The 15,680-nt window shown below is 40.0% G+C and overlaps 1 protein-coding gene across 4 annotated transcripts in view; it reads right to left on the bottom strand.

Moving 5' to 3' along the window:
- syt1a (synaptotagmin Ia) overlaps positions 1–15,680 on the bottom strand; it is a 102,748-nt gene that overhangs the window by 60,212 nt on the left and 26,856 nt on the right. Inside the window, exons 1-2 of one of the 4 annotated variants that reach the window (XM_007555298.2) lie at positions 15,386–15,496; positions 15,216–15,293 (exon numbers count right to left, since the gene is read on the bottom strand). The gene's annotated coding sequence lies outside the window, so the exon portion shown is untranslated. The other 3 variants (XM_007555294.2, XM_007555296.2, XM_016673020.1) reach the window with 3 other exon arrangements.

Below are 15,680 nucleotides of genomic sequence, written 5' to 3'. Positions count from 1 at the left end.
GAAGCAATGTGGAGATATTGATTTTCAAAAGGAGAACAGCCGGGAGGAAAGCAGAATCACAACATTTGACAGTGTTTGCTCTCCGTTTAGCTCCAGCTGAATGAATTTCTGTGGCATTTAAAGAAAAATACGAGTTGTTAGTGGGAAATGACAACCATTTGTTCCTTGTTCAAGAGACAAAACAGCTGTGTAGTCTGTTTGTGAGCTGTGAAAAGAACTGATGTGGGGAAAAATCAAAGAATTTCCTGCAGCCCAGCAAAAACAACCTAACATGACTGATTTCTGAGAAAAAAGACTAGAAAATGTTTAATTTTATATTATCATATAAAAAAAACTTAAAACAAAATGAAAGCTAATAAAAAATCATGATACTTCTTATTCAGTGATAGATTTTGCTCTCAAATGGACAATTTTTCATGCATCTCGGGGTGCTGCGGTGTTTGTGTGTGCCCTACTCTGACCTTCAGCTGTGGGCCAATGGTCCACACTGATCAGGCGAAGGGGAAACCAACTGTCAGCCCCGTTTCATCCACTGTCAAATGTTGACAACCTGCATAAACATCGAGTGAGGAGCGCAGCTCACCTGAGGGGCAAAGAGCCAGGATGAATGATTCGACGAGTCACTCAGGTGGGAACAAGTTCAGTTAGGCTAAACCTGTGGTATCAACAAGCTGTGCTGAAGATGCTTGCATGCACAGGGTTTCCATTTTACTCGTTCTTCACAGAATCTGCACTACTGCGTCCCAGAATGGGAGCTGTGGGCCGTGCCAAGATGGAAAAAACGTAAAGGTGGTTCTGGGAAAAAGTGTAACATTTTCTCTGCACTGTAATTTTACTTTCATATTTCTCAGCCACTTTCGAGCATTCAGTGTTCAACGTTGGCTTCCCAACTCAAAAATTGCAGTTATCACCACAAGTGCTTCACTTTTAAATCAGAAGTGTTGAAAAGAAATGTGCCAAGAAAATGGAGTTCAGACTGAAGTAATTAAACAGAGGCGCGCTGAAAATTGTACATCTGAAATTTCAGAAATAAGTGGCAGGTTTTCTAAATTCAACAAAGAGTTGATGTAGCTATTACAAGTAATATGAATTTTGTCCTCCAAAAAAATGCAAAAAAGAAAAGCTTAAAATTTCTTGTTTGGGTCCAAATAAAATGATCAGCATCTGTAAGAAATTCAGATCATATGTGTAAAAATTTAAACCATTGTCTTGCTGGTACACCAATTAGAATGCACTCTAATCACAAATTATCTGTATGGTAACATCACAGTGGCAGCATGATGCCAATAAGCAGAGATTAGGAACTGGCATAAAGGCATTTCTAAATAAAAAAAAGAAAAAAAAAGCTTCATACAGCCTAATCATACAGTGAAATGTTTTAGAATGGCCCAGTCAAAGTTCGAACTGACATTCAAATGAGAAAAAATATGAAAACAGATCCATCTAATCTGACTGATCTTCAGCTATTTTGTAAAGAATGAGCCAAGATGTATTTCAATCTCTAAATGTAAAAAGCTGGTAAGGAAATGCTGTTAGAATCTTTAGAAATGATTTTTAAAATTCCTTTGTAATTTTCTAATATGTAAATTGTTTAGGTTTATATAAACTAATAAATATTTAATTTTTTTTAGTAATAGGTGATCTGTGTGGGAATATTGAATTTATGCGAATCCAGTGAAACCACTTTGAGGACAGGGAGTCCATTCTGGATGACTGACACAAATATGATAGGTTTATTAGCCCATCAGTCATGCTTTTAATATCTGCCATCATGGTTTAGCCTTGATGGTTTGTGATTGGACACTTACACACAGTGGCCTTGTTTATCTCCCACTCTTCTCTAAAGAAAAAAAATAAATCATATGAGAACAGCTCTGGTTTTATAGGACGACGTCTTTTGTTTGACTTGCTTGAACTCACCTGTTTTGCAACTGTTGCGCAAACAGCTGTGAGCATGAATTATTCAGCAAAGAAAGTTCCTCACAGTGATGTGCAGATAATGTAGCAGGGCTTCAGGGCTACATGTACACGACTGAGGAAAATGCATCCTGCCTCTGCTATCTTATCCTGCAATTATGCATGAGGACGCTAATTTCCCACTAGGGAGAACATTGCGTGCCTGGCCTATCTTTCTGGCCCTCAGTGCTATGACAACATATGGAGGGGAAAGAGTGCATGCAAACACATTGAAAACTACACACAAAGTGACGAGCAAGACAAGTACCTACCAGTAAACCAGAAACTTCATTGTGGTAAAACAATTGTGTTCTGCTGAAGGGAGTCTTTTAGAAATGTCTGGACAGTATTGGATTATACTGCTGTCTACTTTAGCGCTGGTTCTGGATGAGCCTCTTGATACGAGCTGAAAGCCCAAACAAGCTCTAAAAACTCGTTTGGTCTGTAAAACGGCCTTTTGATGGTTTCCCAGAGAAACGGCGCACGGCTCACGGAGCTGCTCTGTTCGTTCTCAAAAGCATTTCGCCATGCCTGACATGATCCTATTTTGAATGGTCCTCCTTGGTAATAAGGTCATTTGTCTTGTGCAAAGGAGAGAGGATCTATAGTTGTCATACGCTGAGCTGGAGATAAATGTGAAAGGCGAAGACAGTGCCAGTGAAAAGAATTAATGGAGTCAGCCCCTTTGCTCTCAGATATAATGCAAGACGGAAAAAAATGACAAAACAAAACCCAGAGACTGGAAATGGAGGATGCAATTAAACCTGGGTGGATGTCTCTTACAGAGTAGCTTCTTCGTACTCTGAAGGATGCCCCATTTTCATTATCTGCATTATATTTACTGTCATGACACTGTTTGTTATTCCTCTACAAATGTGTTCAGGTGCTTTCACATTTAATATCCAAGGTTAAAAACAACTCAAGTAAAACCGCTACAACATGGAGGTACAGCGGAGCTGGGTGTGAACACAATATGCAGAACAAGTCACCTATTTCTGTCTAATTTCAAATCATATTTAAAAGAAACGTGCAAAAAAAACAAACTTATGCAGCCCAAGGATTTAGGCAGGAATTTCATTTGATGCCCAGTTTCCAGCAATACCCATTAATGTTTTATGTTTTGTTCATAAAAACATAAGAAAAGGCTATTTCTTCTTAAAAATGAAACCAAAGCATTAATTACAACAATAGCATGTTGTTGGGAAATTAAAAATGTCCACTTATTCCTAATTAGTAAATACTGATACTTAACAACTCTCTTCAGTGTGGAAGTTTTCATTGAATACTCAAAATTAATCATTTTTAGCACCAGTTGTACGTTTCAAGAAGTTAGAGGAGGCACAATTATTCAAACTAAAGTACTTTCCACTGGATTACGTTGGTTTTTCATTCAGGCTGTTGCTTTTAAACAAACACACTATTTAACAAAATTATGCTGCTGCCTCATTTTGACATTAGCAGAGGATTAGCAGTCCTTGGCAACAACTTACAGTGTCACTGTGGAATATCATCTCTGTTGTCCTAATAATTATGAAACTATTATGTGATTAAGAAACAGTCTTCAGTCAGAGGGCTCTTCAGATTCACCATGCACGACTCCTCCTTGAAGATACTTGGATGATGAGCTACAACTTTATGATAAAGTAGTTTTGAACTTGAATTGAAAGCAAAAAGGAGCTGAATCCAGGGATAAATAACTGTCAAAAATCACTTTAAATGTTTTTAATTTGCTTAATGCAGTCTTCATTTTCTTCCTCTTTTCCTCTTAAATCAAAATGCACACCTGAAATCTTTCTTTTCATTCAAAACCAAAGCCTCGCTGTGGTTATGAATAGACGTGTTGGGGTCTGACCCGTCAGATCTTCACAGAATTGTCTACCAGAACAGTCAAGATTCCTCATCACAGTTTTTCTTGTTGTAATTTGCCTAGATCGAGCAGGAACGAGTGTTTTAACAGCTACGGTGGGAATCCGATTATTATACAGGGATCACGGTCGTCATAGAAACCGAAGATGGTGCACGGTGTTAAGCCGTCTCTTACACATTTCAGAACATTGGGAATTAGTGAGAAAATTTAGCCACCCTTAAAATAGAGATATGACAGGATCCATCCCGTAAGACGGGGCTTCTAGTTCTTATGCAAATAGAAGCACATTTAGTTTGACAGACTATCTGAGCAGCAGGAACACAACCTGTGCTCTGTTTTATCTCACTTTTCAATAGTTTGTATGTTGAAATACTTGCAGAATTTCTCCTCATTTACAATTAATGCCTGTAATCTCTGTTTCCATGTTGAACTGAACTTATAGGCGCCTGTTTAGAAGAACAGGCCATAACAGATGTTCCAGCCCACAAACGCTGCAGGGACAGATTTCTAAACAGATTTGTGTTAGGTTACCTTTTCTTAGCTTGTCACATATTTAAGCCACATGTTAGGTTAATAAATAAAAACAGGAAAAAGAAACTGCTTCCAACTGAGCAGATTTTGCTCAAATTAGAGGAAAAAATAAACAGCTGCAAACACAGGATGGCTTATATTAGTCATACAGCCACGGACAGGTTTTTTTTTTTAATGGGCCATTTCTATTAAAGTGTCTCAAGGGAGAACATGTCATGAACAGAGATTGGGTGGAGGGGCAAGGTTAAGTATTAAAAAAATATTCTTTTCTTGTATGACGTGAGTCCGTTTTAGAGAAAATGTCTGTAAAATGCTCAAAAATGATAATTTAAAGCAAAGTATCTGTTTTAAACAAAGATCTTGGTGTATTATTTTGTAATATGTATTCTGTATTACTTATTATTTAATGAGACTCAATACATATCGCATTTTTTCTTTCCACATTAAAAATAAATGTTTTTAATCGGTTGTTTTAAAATGTGTTTTATTGCAATTTAAAATCTCACTCTGAACTTTTTTTTTAGTACAATCTTCAATTTGAGAATAGGAGAGATTTATTATAATGATTGGAATAACAAATTATTAATTTAATCAGTTTAAATTTCTTCCCAGTACATTTCTGTCAAGTTAATGAGATTTGTAAGCAACATTTTTTTATTGGATCAGATGTTTGGGAGGCATGCCAGAGAAACGTTTTTTCTGTCCTACCATCACAAACATAAATGAAAGATGTTTGCCAAATGTTCCTGAGATCTTAAGTGAAACCAAATACTATGGTCAGATGAGAATGAACCTTTTAATACCAGAACAATTTTATAGAAACACCCATAAAAATATCCCGTATATCCAATAAGCCAGGTCAAGGTTTGGTCCAATTCTTTTGGTTGCTGTTCTTGTTTTATGTTAAACCTAAGTCAACCACAGAAGACATGACTTTTGACTTTGGTTTTGCTGTAGTCATAGCAAAGAACAAAAAGTAGTGAAATGTTTGTATCACGACGCCAATGGTCAGAGACATAACACCAAATTTAAAAAGCTGCTGGCTAGCAGAATGTATAATAGCAAACGCTGGAAACGGCAAAAGCTGCACGAAATGTAGAACCTGATTTTTTAAGAAGAAGGACCTATTCTGTAAGGATTAAGAGGAAAAATTGAGGCCAGGTGCATCTAATCAAATCCACTTGATTAATTAGTCATCATAAAGTCTGAGAAGCTCTTAAAAGCCTAAGTTTTTTGTCAGATTGCTGTTCTAAAGCCTGTAAGGGTGCTTGAAGGAATTACCAAAAAGCAGAGACATCAGCAGTGATTTAGAAAATCAGCTGCTGTCCATCAATCTGAGGAGGCTTAAAAGGCCAAACTTACTCAGTCTGTAATTCTTTCATCAAATGAGTCTGAAAAAGTGCGGCACCACAATTTAAATATCCCAAGGTAATATATCAAAGGAGTATATAGGCAGTATTATCAAGCACGGTGGTGGAGGGGTGATTATTTGGGCTTCTTCTGCAGACAGGAGGAATAGGATATTAAGTATGGAAATGTTCCTTTTTCTATCATCACCATCCCGACCAGGAAAACAAATCAAATCAAATTCTGTACCTTTCCACGCTGTTGGTGGAAAGGTGTTTGATGTCTTGAAATGACTCTCTGTGAGGGACAAGAAGGCGAACCGGAGTGCAGGTGGGTGGGGAGTCATCCAGAAAGACTGAACAAACACTCAGAAAGCAGGACAAAAGAAGCCAAAGAGCCTTTCTTGGCCAGAATAGGAGCAGATGGGCCATCTGGTGCCTCTGCAAAAAAAAAACCTTCATCCTATTCCCACCTCCTCTAAAGAGTCAAAACTTTCAGTTCCAACCTCCCTGCTGAACTTTGTCTTCATCCTGTCGCATGTCACTCCAATTACATCTCCTTATTTCTGTCCTTGCTTTCTGCATTTCCATGACAAAACAGCAAAATAATCATTCGCTCTGACTTGAGACTTAATTAGAGGCTGTCACAGCTCTAATTTACTCTGGTTTATAAATGTGGATGGCCATGATGTTCATTACCCTCTCAAGACATTCCTGGCTCATGAATTAAAATTAACAGTCTAGGCCTGAAATGATCTAGTTTGGATTTCCACAACATTTTAATTATCATTTTTAGTTTAAAAAAAAAAAAACATCCATTACTGCCTCGTTATCAATCAGGCATGAGCAGGAAGGAGAAAATGCATGATGCATTTAATGATTTTAGAGGGAGTGTGCCTTTCTGGGTCATTGATTCAAAGAAAAAAAAAGTGAGCCATGTGGTGTGAGGAAGAAGGAGAAGAAGAAAAAAAACATTGGGTCAGCGCTCAACCTTGGACCTAACTCGGCTTTACGGCTCAGCCTTTGGTTTACAAACGGCTCCCAGTTCACTGCAGTAAACACAACAACCCACAACACAACAAAAGGACACGACTCAGAGCGCCGTCACCGCTCATCGTGCTGATACAAAGAAGGACGCCGCTCAGATGCTGTAATGAGCAGCGCGACATGTTTCGGAGTCAGAGATGCACGTTCAGGCCTGCCTGAAAGGGATCAGCGGTGGAATCAATAAACGGATACGGAGTGAGCACTAAAGGCACAAAGGAGACGGGCAGTTTATACGGCAAATGACCTGACAAGGACGGTCCTTGACCAGCTGATGTGACCAGCCTCTTGGCCTTTATAAGGAGCAAGAGCGGATAAAGATCAGGGTAGGAGGATGAGATAAATCTACCAGAATCAAAGAGCTGCTCTGATCCAGAACTTTAAAGTAATCCTGAGTCGTTTGCTTCCTTTCAGGACATTTCCAGGAGGAAAACGGAAATATGAGGATGTAAACAGCCCCACACACCCAGCGTTGGCAAAGCTAGATTCACTCCTTAGTGCCAGTCAAGCTTACTAGAGCGTGATGCAGGCCGGAGTGATTGATGGGCCAAAAGGGAGAAGCTGGGCGGGGTAAGAGACGGGTGCAGTGGAGAGCCTGAGGTTAGACGCTGTCACAGATCTGACTGGTGTGTTCTGGTAAAAAAAAAAAAAAAGGAAAAGAAGTGCCCCGAAGGTGCAATTCAGCTCCCTGAAAAAGCTCTTAAACCTCAAGCTCCAGCAACAAACTCCAGGTTCGTTTCCAGTGAAAATCACACAAAGTACAGCGAGAATAATAATGTGACTGACTTGAGATTTTGTGTCCAATTACAGAGGTGGTGTGAACACGGATCTCTGGTTGTTTCTCTTGTGATAATTTTTTCCTCATCTCAAATCTTTACTGTTTGCAAGACAAATTTACAGAATGTGATTAATTAGATGTCATCTGGTTGAGAAAGCTTGAAGACATTTTTATCAAGTGAGCTGGATTCAATTCTGCATGTCACACACAGAACATTTTTAAATTATGATTCATCACATAAAAATAATGAGAAAATCATTTTAACAGCGACTCCAAGGACGATAATATTCAACTGAGATTTTAAAGTTTTGAGAAGACAACTTTGCTGGCCGACCCGTCATCAGGGTCGTTTGGACCACAAGCCAAAAATACGATACATTAATCTGGTTGGTTTCTCAAAATGAGAGACATTGTTGGAGTTTTCTGTCGTCAGCTTTGTGTTCCCTCTCAGTTTTTGGGTCAATGGGAAGACGACGTTTCTGGAATATTTTTGTCACTTAGATTTCTCTCCGGTGTTTTCCACGCAGAGTTTTGTTTCATTTTCTGTTTATAAACTGTCAGATCAGAATATCTCAATTACATTTCTGATTTGTTCTCTGTTTGGTCTCCTCTTCTGATTTCCAACCACTGAAATATAACTTACAGCTTCTAAATGTTGCAATTTGAAGCAACAAACTGAAATGTTTCTGTAAAGTGTAAACTTCCAGTCTGCAGCTGTGAGTGTAACAAACTTACTAATGTTTTTCCGGTTTTCAAAAGGAGTGAAACAGGTCAGTTCTGGATGAATTCCCGCCCTGGAGACATTTTAGTGCAGAGAACGAACTGTGACCATGCAGCTCATTCTCCTCGTGAACTCCGCTCTCTCTCTGTGTGCATCCTGGGTAATTTTTCTCTCTGGGGGATTTATCATATCAGGACCCAGAGAGGTTATTTATGCTGACAGTTATGGCTCAGAGAGAGACTGGCGAAGACTTGAGTGGAGGGAGCTGCTCGATTTATTAATTTTAAAGATTATGGTCCTAATTACATAGTTTGTGTTGAAACTTGGCTGGATTAGTCTGCAGAAACTCCATCAATTAGCTTCATGTGATGTTTACTTTGCACTGCAGATAAGCAGACTGGAAGTAAGAAGCTGTTTATCACAATGTGTCACCATTTTTCACACACAGGTGGTCTCAGGTAATTGATTTAAATGCAGAAGGGCAAATCTGATTCACAAGGCTTCAGATTTTCTCGTCCCTTTCCAAAAGTCAGTCACGACTTTTGGCAGGAGGTGAAGGCGGAGGGAATGAATAATGCATGAGCTCGACGTGTTGCAGTTAACGACAGGGGTCGGGAGTGTTTCTGTGAACGCAGACACTTTCACCTTCTTTAGCTGATCTAAGAGCAGGTGAGGAGAAGTCGGATGTAGCTAAATGAGTAAAAAAAAGTGAGAAATATTGGGCACCTGTTCCATATTTCGCTTTCATCTTCTCACTTCATCCCAACACACAGACATGCTTTAAATCAGAGAGGAGGGGAGCGGGAGGGTTGTCATGAGGAAAGGCAAAAGCATTTTACCTGGCTAGTGTGCAGATTTTCACCAAAAAAATTTAGATTTATCCTTCTTCATTGCCTTATCTATGACCCACTTCTGCGTCTGTGGTAAAAACCCAAGAACCTTGAACTCCATCTGCATAAAAATCCAAACTTTGCACACAAATACAATATGTACTTATGTAATACTGTAGTTGTGTGTGTGTGCTTTGAGCCACATCTGTAAAAAAAACATCTACAATCAGTGATCACCCTCCATTTAACACAGCCTGCTCTGCTTCAGGGTGCGTCAGTGCATTAAAGGGCCGAGGTGGGAGAACATGTCTGATTTATAGATAACCCTGTGACTTTCTTCGTTCTGTGATTTGGCCTCCTAACAGAACACATCTTCTCCGCGCCGAAAAGCAGACCGTATCAGAAGGTCGCTGATAGAAGACGAGACCAGCAACCCCAGACAACAATGCAACTGAAACAAAGACGACGTCTGTTTGTTGCTTAAATGTTGAGGAGGACTTGGGAGAAAACTTCTCTGTTTGCAGGACGAACAGGACAAATTTCAGCTTTTTTTTCTTTAGACTGAAAGCAAAAACATGATCGAAAACCTGAATATGACAAAATGCATGAAACATAGATATCCCACAACACTCTGAGGGTTTCTTCCGATTTTACTACAATAAATGATACAGAGCTAAAATCCAAACAAACTTGATATCCCCCTAAATCTCAAGGGGGATCTCTTGAGAGATTCTCCAAACCAAATCCCAAGAAAAAAAAAATGTATATAGCAAAATCTTTCATGTAACTGAGGTCAAACTGTTAAACTATTAAAACTGCTCATTTTAATAGATCAAACACCAAATACATCTTACTATCCTGAGTGGAAACCATTTCGGCACAACATAATATCTACAGGCTTCCTTATCGAGAAATGAATGCTGTTCCTTGATTGGCTGGTTTGCCAACTCTAGCCAATGGCATGTCGGGTAGCAATTTGCCAAACTATTTCAGATTCCGAAGCTGCATTTTCCTTTGAGTATTTCAGATATGCTCCATGGAAAAATATGCAAACAGGCATATTTTCTACAAATAATTATGGGTCACGTTCCACAAAAAAGCTATTTAACAGGTCAATCTACGAACCACAAGTAGGTGGTGGTCGACAGACCAACCCAGGGAAGAAACACAGTCTCCGTCTACTTTTCAAAACTGAAACCTCTCACCTCCATTAGTTATCAGTAAAAATAAATCTTAATGACACAGCTTCGTTGCCTCCTAAGAGTATAATGCAGCCAATACCTCCACCTCGCTCCTCATCTATTTTAGTCTACTCTTTTTTAATGTTTTTATGTTGTTCGTAGCCTCCCTGGCCTGGAATCAAACCAGGGACAATGGCATTGAGGACTAACTCTGTATCCGGTGCGCCTGCTCTCCTACTGAGCCATGCGGCACCCCAACATTTGTTCTAATGTCAGCTACCTTCGAAGGTTTACAAGCCTGACTGGTCTGTCAAACTTCATTTGTTTTTGTTTTTGCATTCAGGTGTAGAGTTGTTGTTGTGCTTTGGATTATTCTCCTGCTGCACAGCTCAAGGGCACTTGATCTTAAGACTGCAAACTAATCGCTGGACATTCTCCTCCAGAATTTTCTGGTACAGAGCATAAAGGCTGGATCCATCAATGATGACAAGGCGGAAGAAGCAACAGAATGTATAACTCAGATTTACAGCACATGTCTCTAGACTTGATACCAGCAGACAAAGGATCTGTAGAGAGACATTTTTTCTTTCTACCATCGATGTGGTAGAAAAAAGACCAACAATTTTATTATTTCTAATCGATCAGGCACAAATGAAAACCGTTGAGAGAAATATATTTATATTCCAACAAGCTTTTCATGTTGTCAGAGAAATGGTCCAGTAGTATTCCCCCACTCTATCCTGCTGTACTGCACCTGGCTGCAGGGAGCTTTCATTTCTAATTAAACAGCATACCAAATGAGGATAAAGATAATAAACGTAGTTAAAATAGACGTCTTCCTGCACTGCTTTTTTTCCTCTTTTCATTACCCATTATTCCACATTCTGTCAAACACAAAACAAGCCTTTGCTTGGTGCTACATCTGCTGAAAAGCTCTGAGTTGTTGCTATGCAACTATTAAATACATCTGAGGTGAGCTTCTCTTGAGTTTCCTTCTACCTTTCAGTAACCTGTGCACTCAGTGCTGCAGAAACTGCACTTTTGCTGATGCTGTCAGCTTTGCCCTCTTCCCTCTCTGTAAACAGGGGTCTCTGGTGAATACTCTGCATACCGTGGAGTCAGAGATATGTGATAAAACGTATCTCTCAGATCACATTTGTAGCAGACAGAATGTAGATTCAGAGACAGCCCCAGCAGACCAAGTTGGGGAAAATATCCAGTTTCTTCTTCAAAAACAAAACTCATACAGCTATATTTCATATGTTCAGCTCCTGCCATCTCTTCTTTCACTGTTCTGTTGCAGTCAGCGTGTCCAGTCTGGTTTGTTTGACACATGAAAATTACCTGCAGCCCAGCAGCTGCCTAACCGGCCACACATGGGATCTCAACATTAGATCCACATCCTATAGAAACAAGAACGGAACAAGACCGGCATCATTTATGGCACAGATGGGAAAAAAATAAATCATCCCAGGTAGAAAGGTACAGATAGATCTGATGGCAGCAATGAGCCATGAAACACACCGCACACGTTAGCAGACAGTGTTATTAACACACTGGTGGAAAACACTTAACTCATGCCTATTCGATTATGCAAATGGGTACATATACAAATGGCCCTGGTTGGATATTAGCCCTCTCAATTACAGTACATGGAGAACGGCTGGTCCGCTGTCCACTGTTGGAAACAAAAGCTCAGGGGCCAGACTGGTTTCACTTTCCTGCTGCGCAAATGTGTGCAGAGTCCTCTGGATGTGGGCAAATTGAAATGATCAAGTTTAAGAGCCCCTTTCAGTGCTTTAACTCAGTCGAAAATCAGTGACAGTAATCTTTAACCAAATAGTGATATACAGAAATTATTTTATTTTGGCACCTAATTAAATTTATTCTTTGTGATTTATCATTCAACTAATAAAGATTCTCCAACACTAGAGCTCATGGTTCAACAAAAACGGTAAACAAATTCAGTAACTTAGCAACTTTTCTTTTTTACACAAGACAACTTGCACTATGTCCCAAAATATTTTCTTAAAAATTAATCTGAAATAGATAACATTTGTATCCAACGTAGCATTTACGATGAAGACACTAATTTTGCAAATACTCCAACTTTTTAACTTCTTCACATTCTGTTATTTAACATATTATATTGAGATTTATGACAAAGTTCCACTTATCATTATCCTCTTTTTTAGGATTTGACAATGATGTTACATCTGAGTTCTCAACACACAAGTGTAAACATTTTGAGAACTATTTTTAAAAAAATAAATTAAAAAAACTGCCACAAATAGTCAACCATCTCCTTTTAATATTATCTAAAAGAGAATATTTTAGTTCTTAGCAACCCAAAATGTATCTTTGTCATTAACTATTATATGCATTTTAATAATACTTCTATGTAAACCGCCACATTATAACTGAAATGCCATATTTTGCATAAATGCCTGCAAATATTCTGCTGGGGTTTAATGGCACCTGAGTGGCGTTTTCACTGACAACATAATTAAACGGTATAGTCAAACACACACTCATCCAAAACATTGCTAAGAGCACATTGTGGTTTTGATTCAAGGAAAATGCAGCCAAATTTCTCTCAGGAGGCAATTGATTTTGCAGCATAAAGAATAGTGGCAATGAAACAAACGCATCTAAAAACATTAAAATTTAAAATTATTTTTGTGTATAAAGTTATCACTAACTTTATGCAGGTAGTTTGGCATTCAGTGATTAAAAACATAAAATGTAATCAAAATAAGTGAGAAAGCACAAAAATGTCTAATTTAAGGTGATTTAATTTTTCTGCAATGGTATGTGTTAAAAAGAAATTAAGCACAGAGCAGCTACAATGTAATGCTCCAATGAATTACAGGAAATGCTCTAAGGATTCAGCTGCACCACAGCAGTAAGCCAGCCAACCTGAGCAAAAGCACCTTGTCTATTTTCTCAGGTTATAATCTGCACTTTGAAAACAAACTGCTCCCTACGTAACCAACATAATCCAATCACCACATCACTGCTTTTTAAAATAAATATTTTGCATCACATTCATGTCATTTCATGTGGTGTTCTCTATAAAAGGAGGTGCTGATTCCCAGCGTCGTCTCTCCTGCTCTGCTGTGCAGCAGCGCTGTCCATGGTTCTGAACCAGCGCTTCACAAGCTCTTCTCACTGATATGACACGATCATTTTGTCGGCTGCCTGGCTGGGTGGAGTGGCCCGGACCTCGGCTCAGCTGGGACCATCTGAAAGCGCCAACCAAGCTGGAGTCTCAGCAGGCGGGAAGCTCCACGCCCTGTTTGCTCTCTGAGCTGCCACACGTGTCACAGCGTCTTGCACTGATGGAGAGGAGTTCAGTGGGAGGAGGGCTGCGCGTCGTAAAACCTCCTAAACCTTACTTTGTTGTGCTTTCTTGTGTTTTAATGAACTGTAAAAGAAAAGGCTGATCCCACCTCATCCTGTCTTTCCTGGGAGTAGCAAGGACAGCCAATCATAGCGGATGAGGCAGTGAGTCACGCAGAGCGTGGTCTGGATCCAGTGGACCGAGAGAAGCCGTATGCCGCTCTGGGCAGAGATGCTTTCACCTCCAGGGAAGCTTTAACGTCCTGAACCGATCTGGAGGTCCACACATAGCTCCGCTCAACAAATAAGCAGCGTCTCTGCATCTCACTGCTTGCTGCTGATTACTTTTAAACGTCTCATGAGAAGATATGATTTGTAAATGATGCCATCTTTTATTTAGTGTCTAAACACCCACTGTTGCTCTGCAAGGTTAGGTGAAGGTCAGCATGTTGCTGCACGCTGCTGTAGTACAGTGTACCATTCATGGCTTAACAGCTGTTCAATAAAAACACTCTTTTCTTTAACTATTAATGCTGCTGGATACACACCACACAGACTAAGGAGACATGGAGAGATTCTAATGTGTGCAACTGTATTTAAAGATGAAAGGAAAGAGAAAGAACTTCATTTTCACATTGAATGCTGAAAATGCAATCAGGTATTTCTAAGGAGCCACAAAGCACTGAAGTAAGGATGTAGAAGATGCAAGAAAAGTGGACTTGACACCAAACTAGTTTGAAGTCTGGAAACTTCACAGTGGATTTTACCTCGCTCGTGTTTCTAAGTGAGCAAACGTGCAAACGAAAACAGAGGCTGGGAAGCTTTGTTCAGCTCCAGACACTTTGATAAAAGATCTACGGCACCTTAGCATGCATGGATGGAGGAAGGCAGAGAGACTGACTCGTTCATTTCAGGCGAATCAGGGATAATGAGGCCAAAGAGAGAGGGGGAAGCGATAAGGGATGACAGAGGGGGGAAATGACAAACAGCGGGGAAGGCAGTGCAGTGATTCGATTACACTGTTAACTTCTCATTACATGACAAAGAAAGCAAACACAGGCAAACGGGAAGCAGCAACACCAGATCCAAACTGGATACAAGTGGTAAATATGTCACATCTGTTGTCTTCTCTGGAGCTCAGTTATTGTCTCCACTGAGGAGCTGAGCCCAACCCTCATCCCAACCACCATGGGGAGCCGAATTCAGCCTGGTCCCACTCAGAATGCTAACCAAAAACTAATTATTAATGAAGTACACAATAAAAAACAATGTGTGCAGAAATATGGACATGTAAAGGAGAGAGACGAGAAAAAACCTTTAACGTTTTTTCTAAGTTAACCTTTTATTTTATCACTTTTCAGGAATAAATGGGAAACCCTTTGACATCTGTCACTTATGATGAGAGCCTCTTTTTTCCTTCAAAATCCAACCTGACTTCTCTAGACAGTTACAGTACAGCGTCCTGTGAGCCGTGTTTACGGACGCGCTCACACATATCAAAAAAATCTCCATTTCAAGCGGCCAGCCACGGCATGCATTCATTTCAAAGCAGCAACACAAACAAAAGCTCTGCCTTCATGTCAGTGTATGCCTGAATGATTTTTGGTTTGATCTCCTACCTGGCAGCTCGCTGTGTTTCTTTGGGTTCTCTTCAAAATCCCAGGAAGGGCTTCAAACAAGTTCTGCTTGATGTTGCACTTTGAGAAGAAGGAAAAAGGGGAAAAACAAACATGAGTGGCTTGAAAAGAAACGTCCTTTTTATTCACACGACGGCTCAAGAAGCACTCACGATCACACACTTGAACACCCAGTCAGCAGCTCCAGCAAGCGAGCGAGCGGCTCGCTGTTCCTTCCCTCTCTTACTGTCCGTGACACTCGCCTCCTCTCTTCCCGCCCACCTACTCCAGCCCCCTCCCCTTTCCTCCGCTCCGACTCCTTTTTCTTCCCTACTGCTCCCTCTCTTGCTCCTCTGCTGTCAGACAAAATGCACACAGCCCCTCGATCTCTCGCTCACTATTTTCTGACATTTTCCCCCCACCCACTCACACCTTCTGCTCCATGAAAACAAATATCAGTCGGTGGTA

This window comes from Poecilia formosa, unplaced genomic scaffold (assembly GCF_000485575.1).
Source record: "Poecilia formosa unplaced genomic scaffold, Poecilia_formosa-5.1.2 Scaffold69, whole genome shotgun sequence".
Taxonomy (NCBI): Eukaryota; Metazoa; Chordata; class Actinopteri; order Cyprinodontiformes; family Poeciliidae; genus Poecilia; species Poecilia formosa.
The sequence above is the reverse complement of the archived record's forward strand: the minus strand, read 5'-3'. Positions and strand labels throughout refer to the sequence as shown.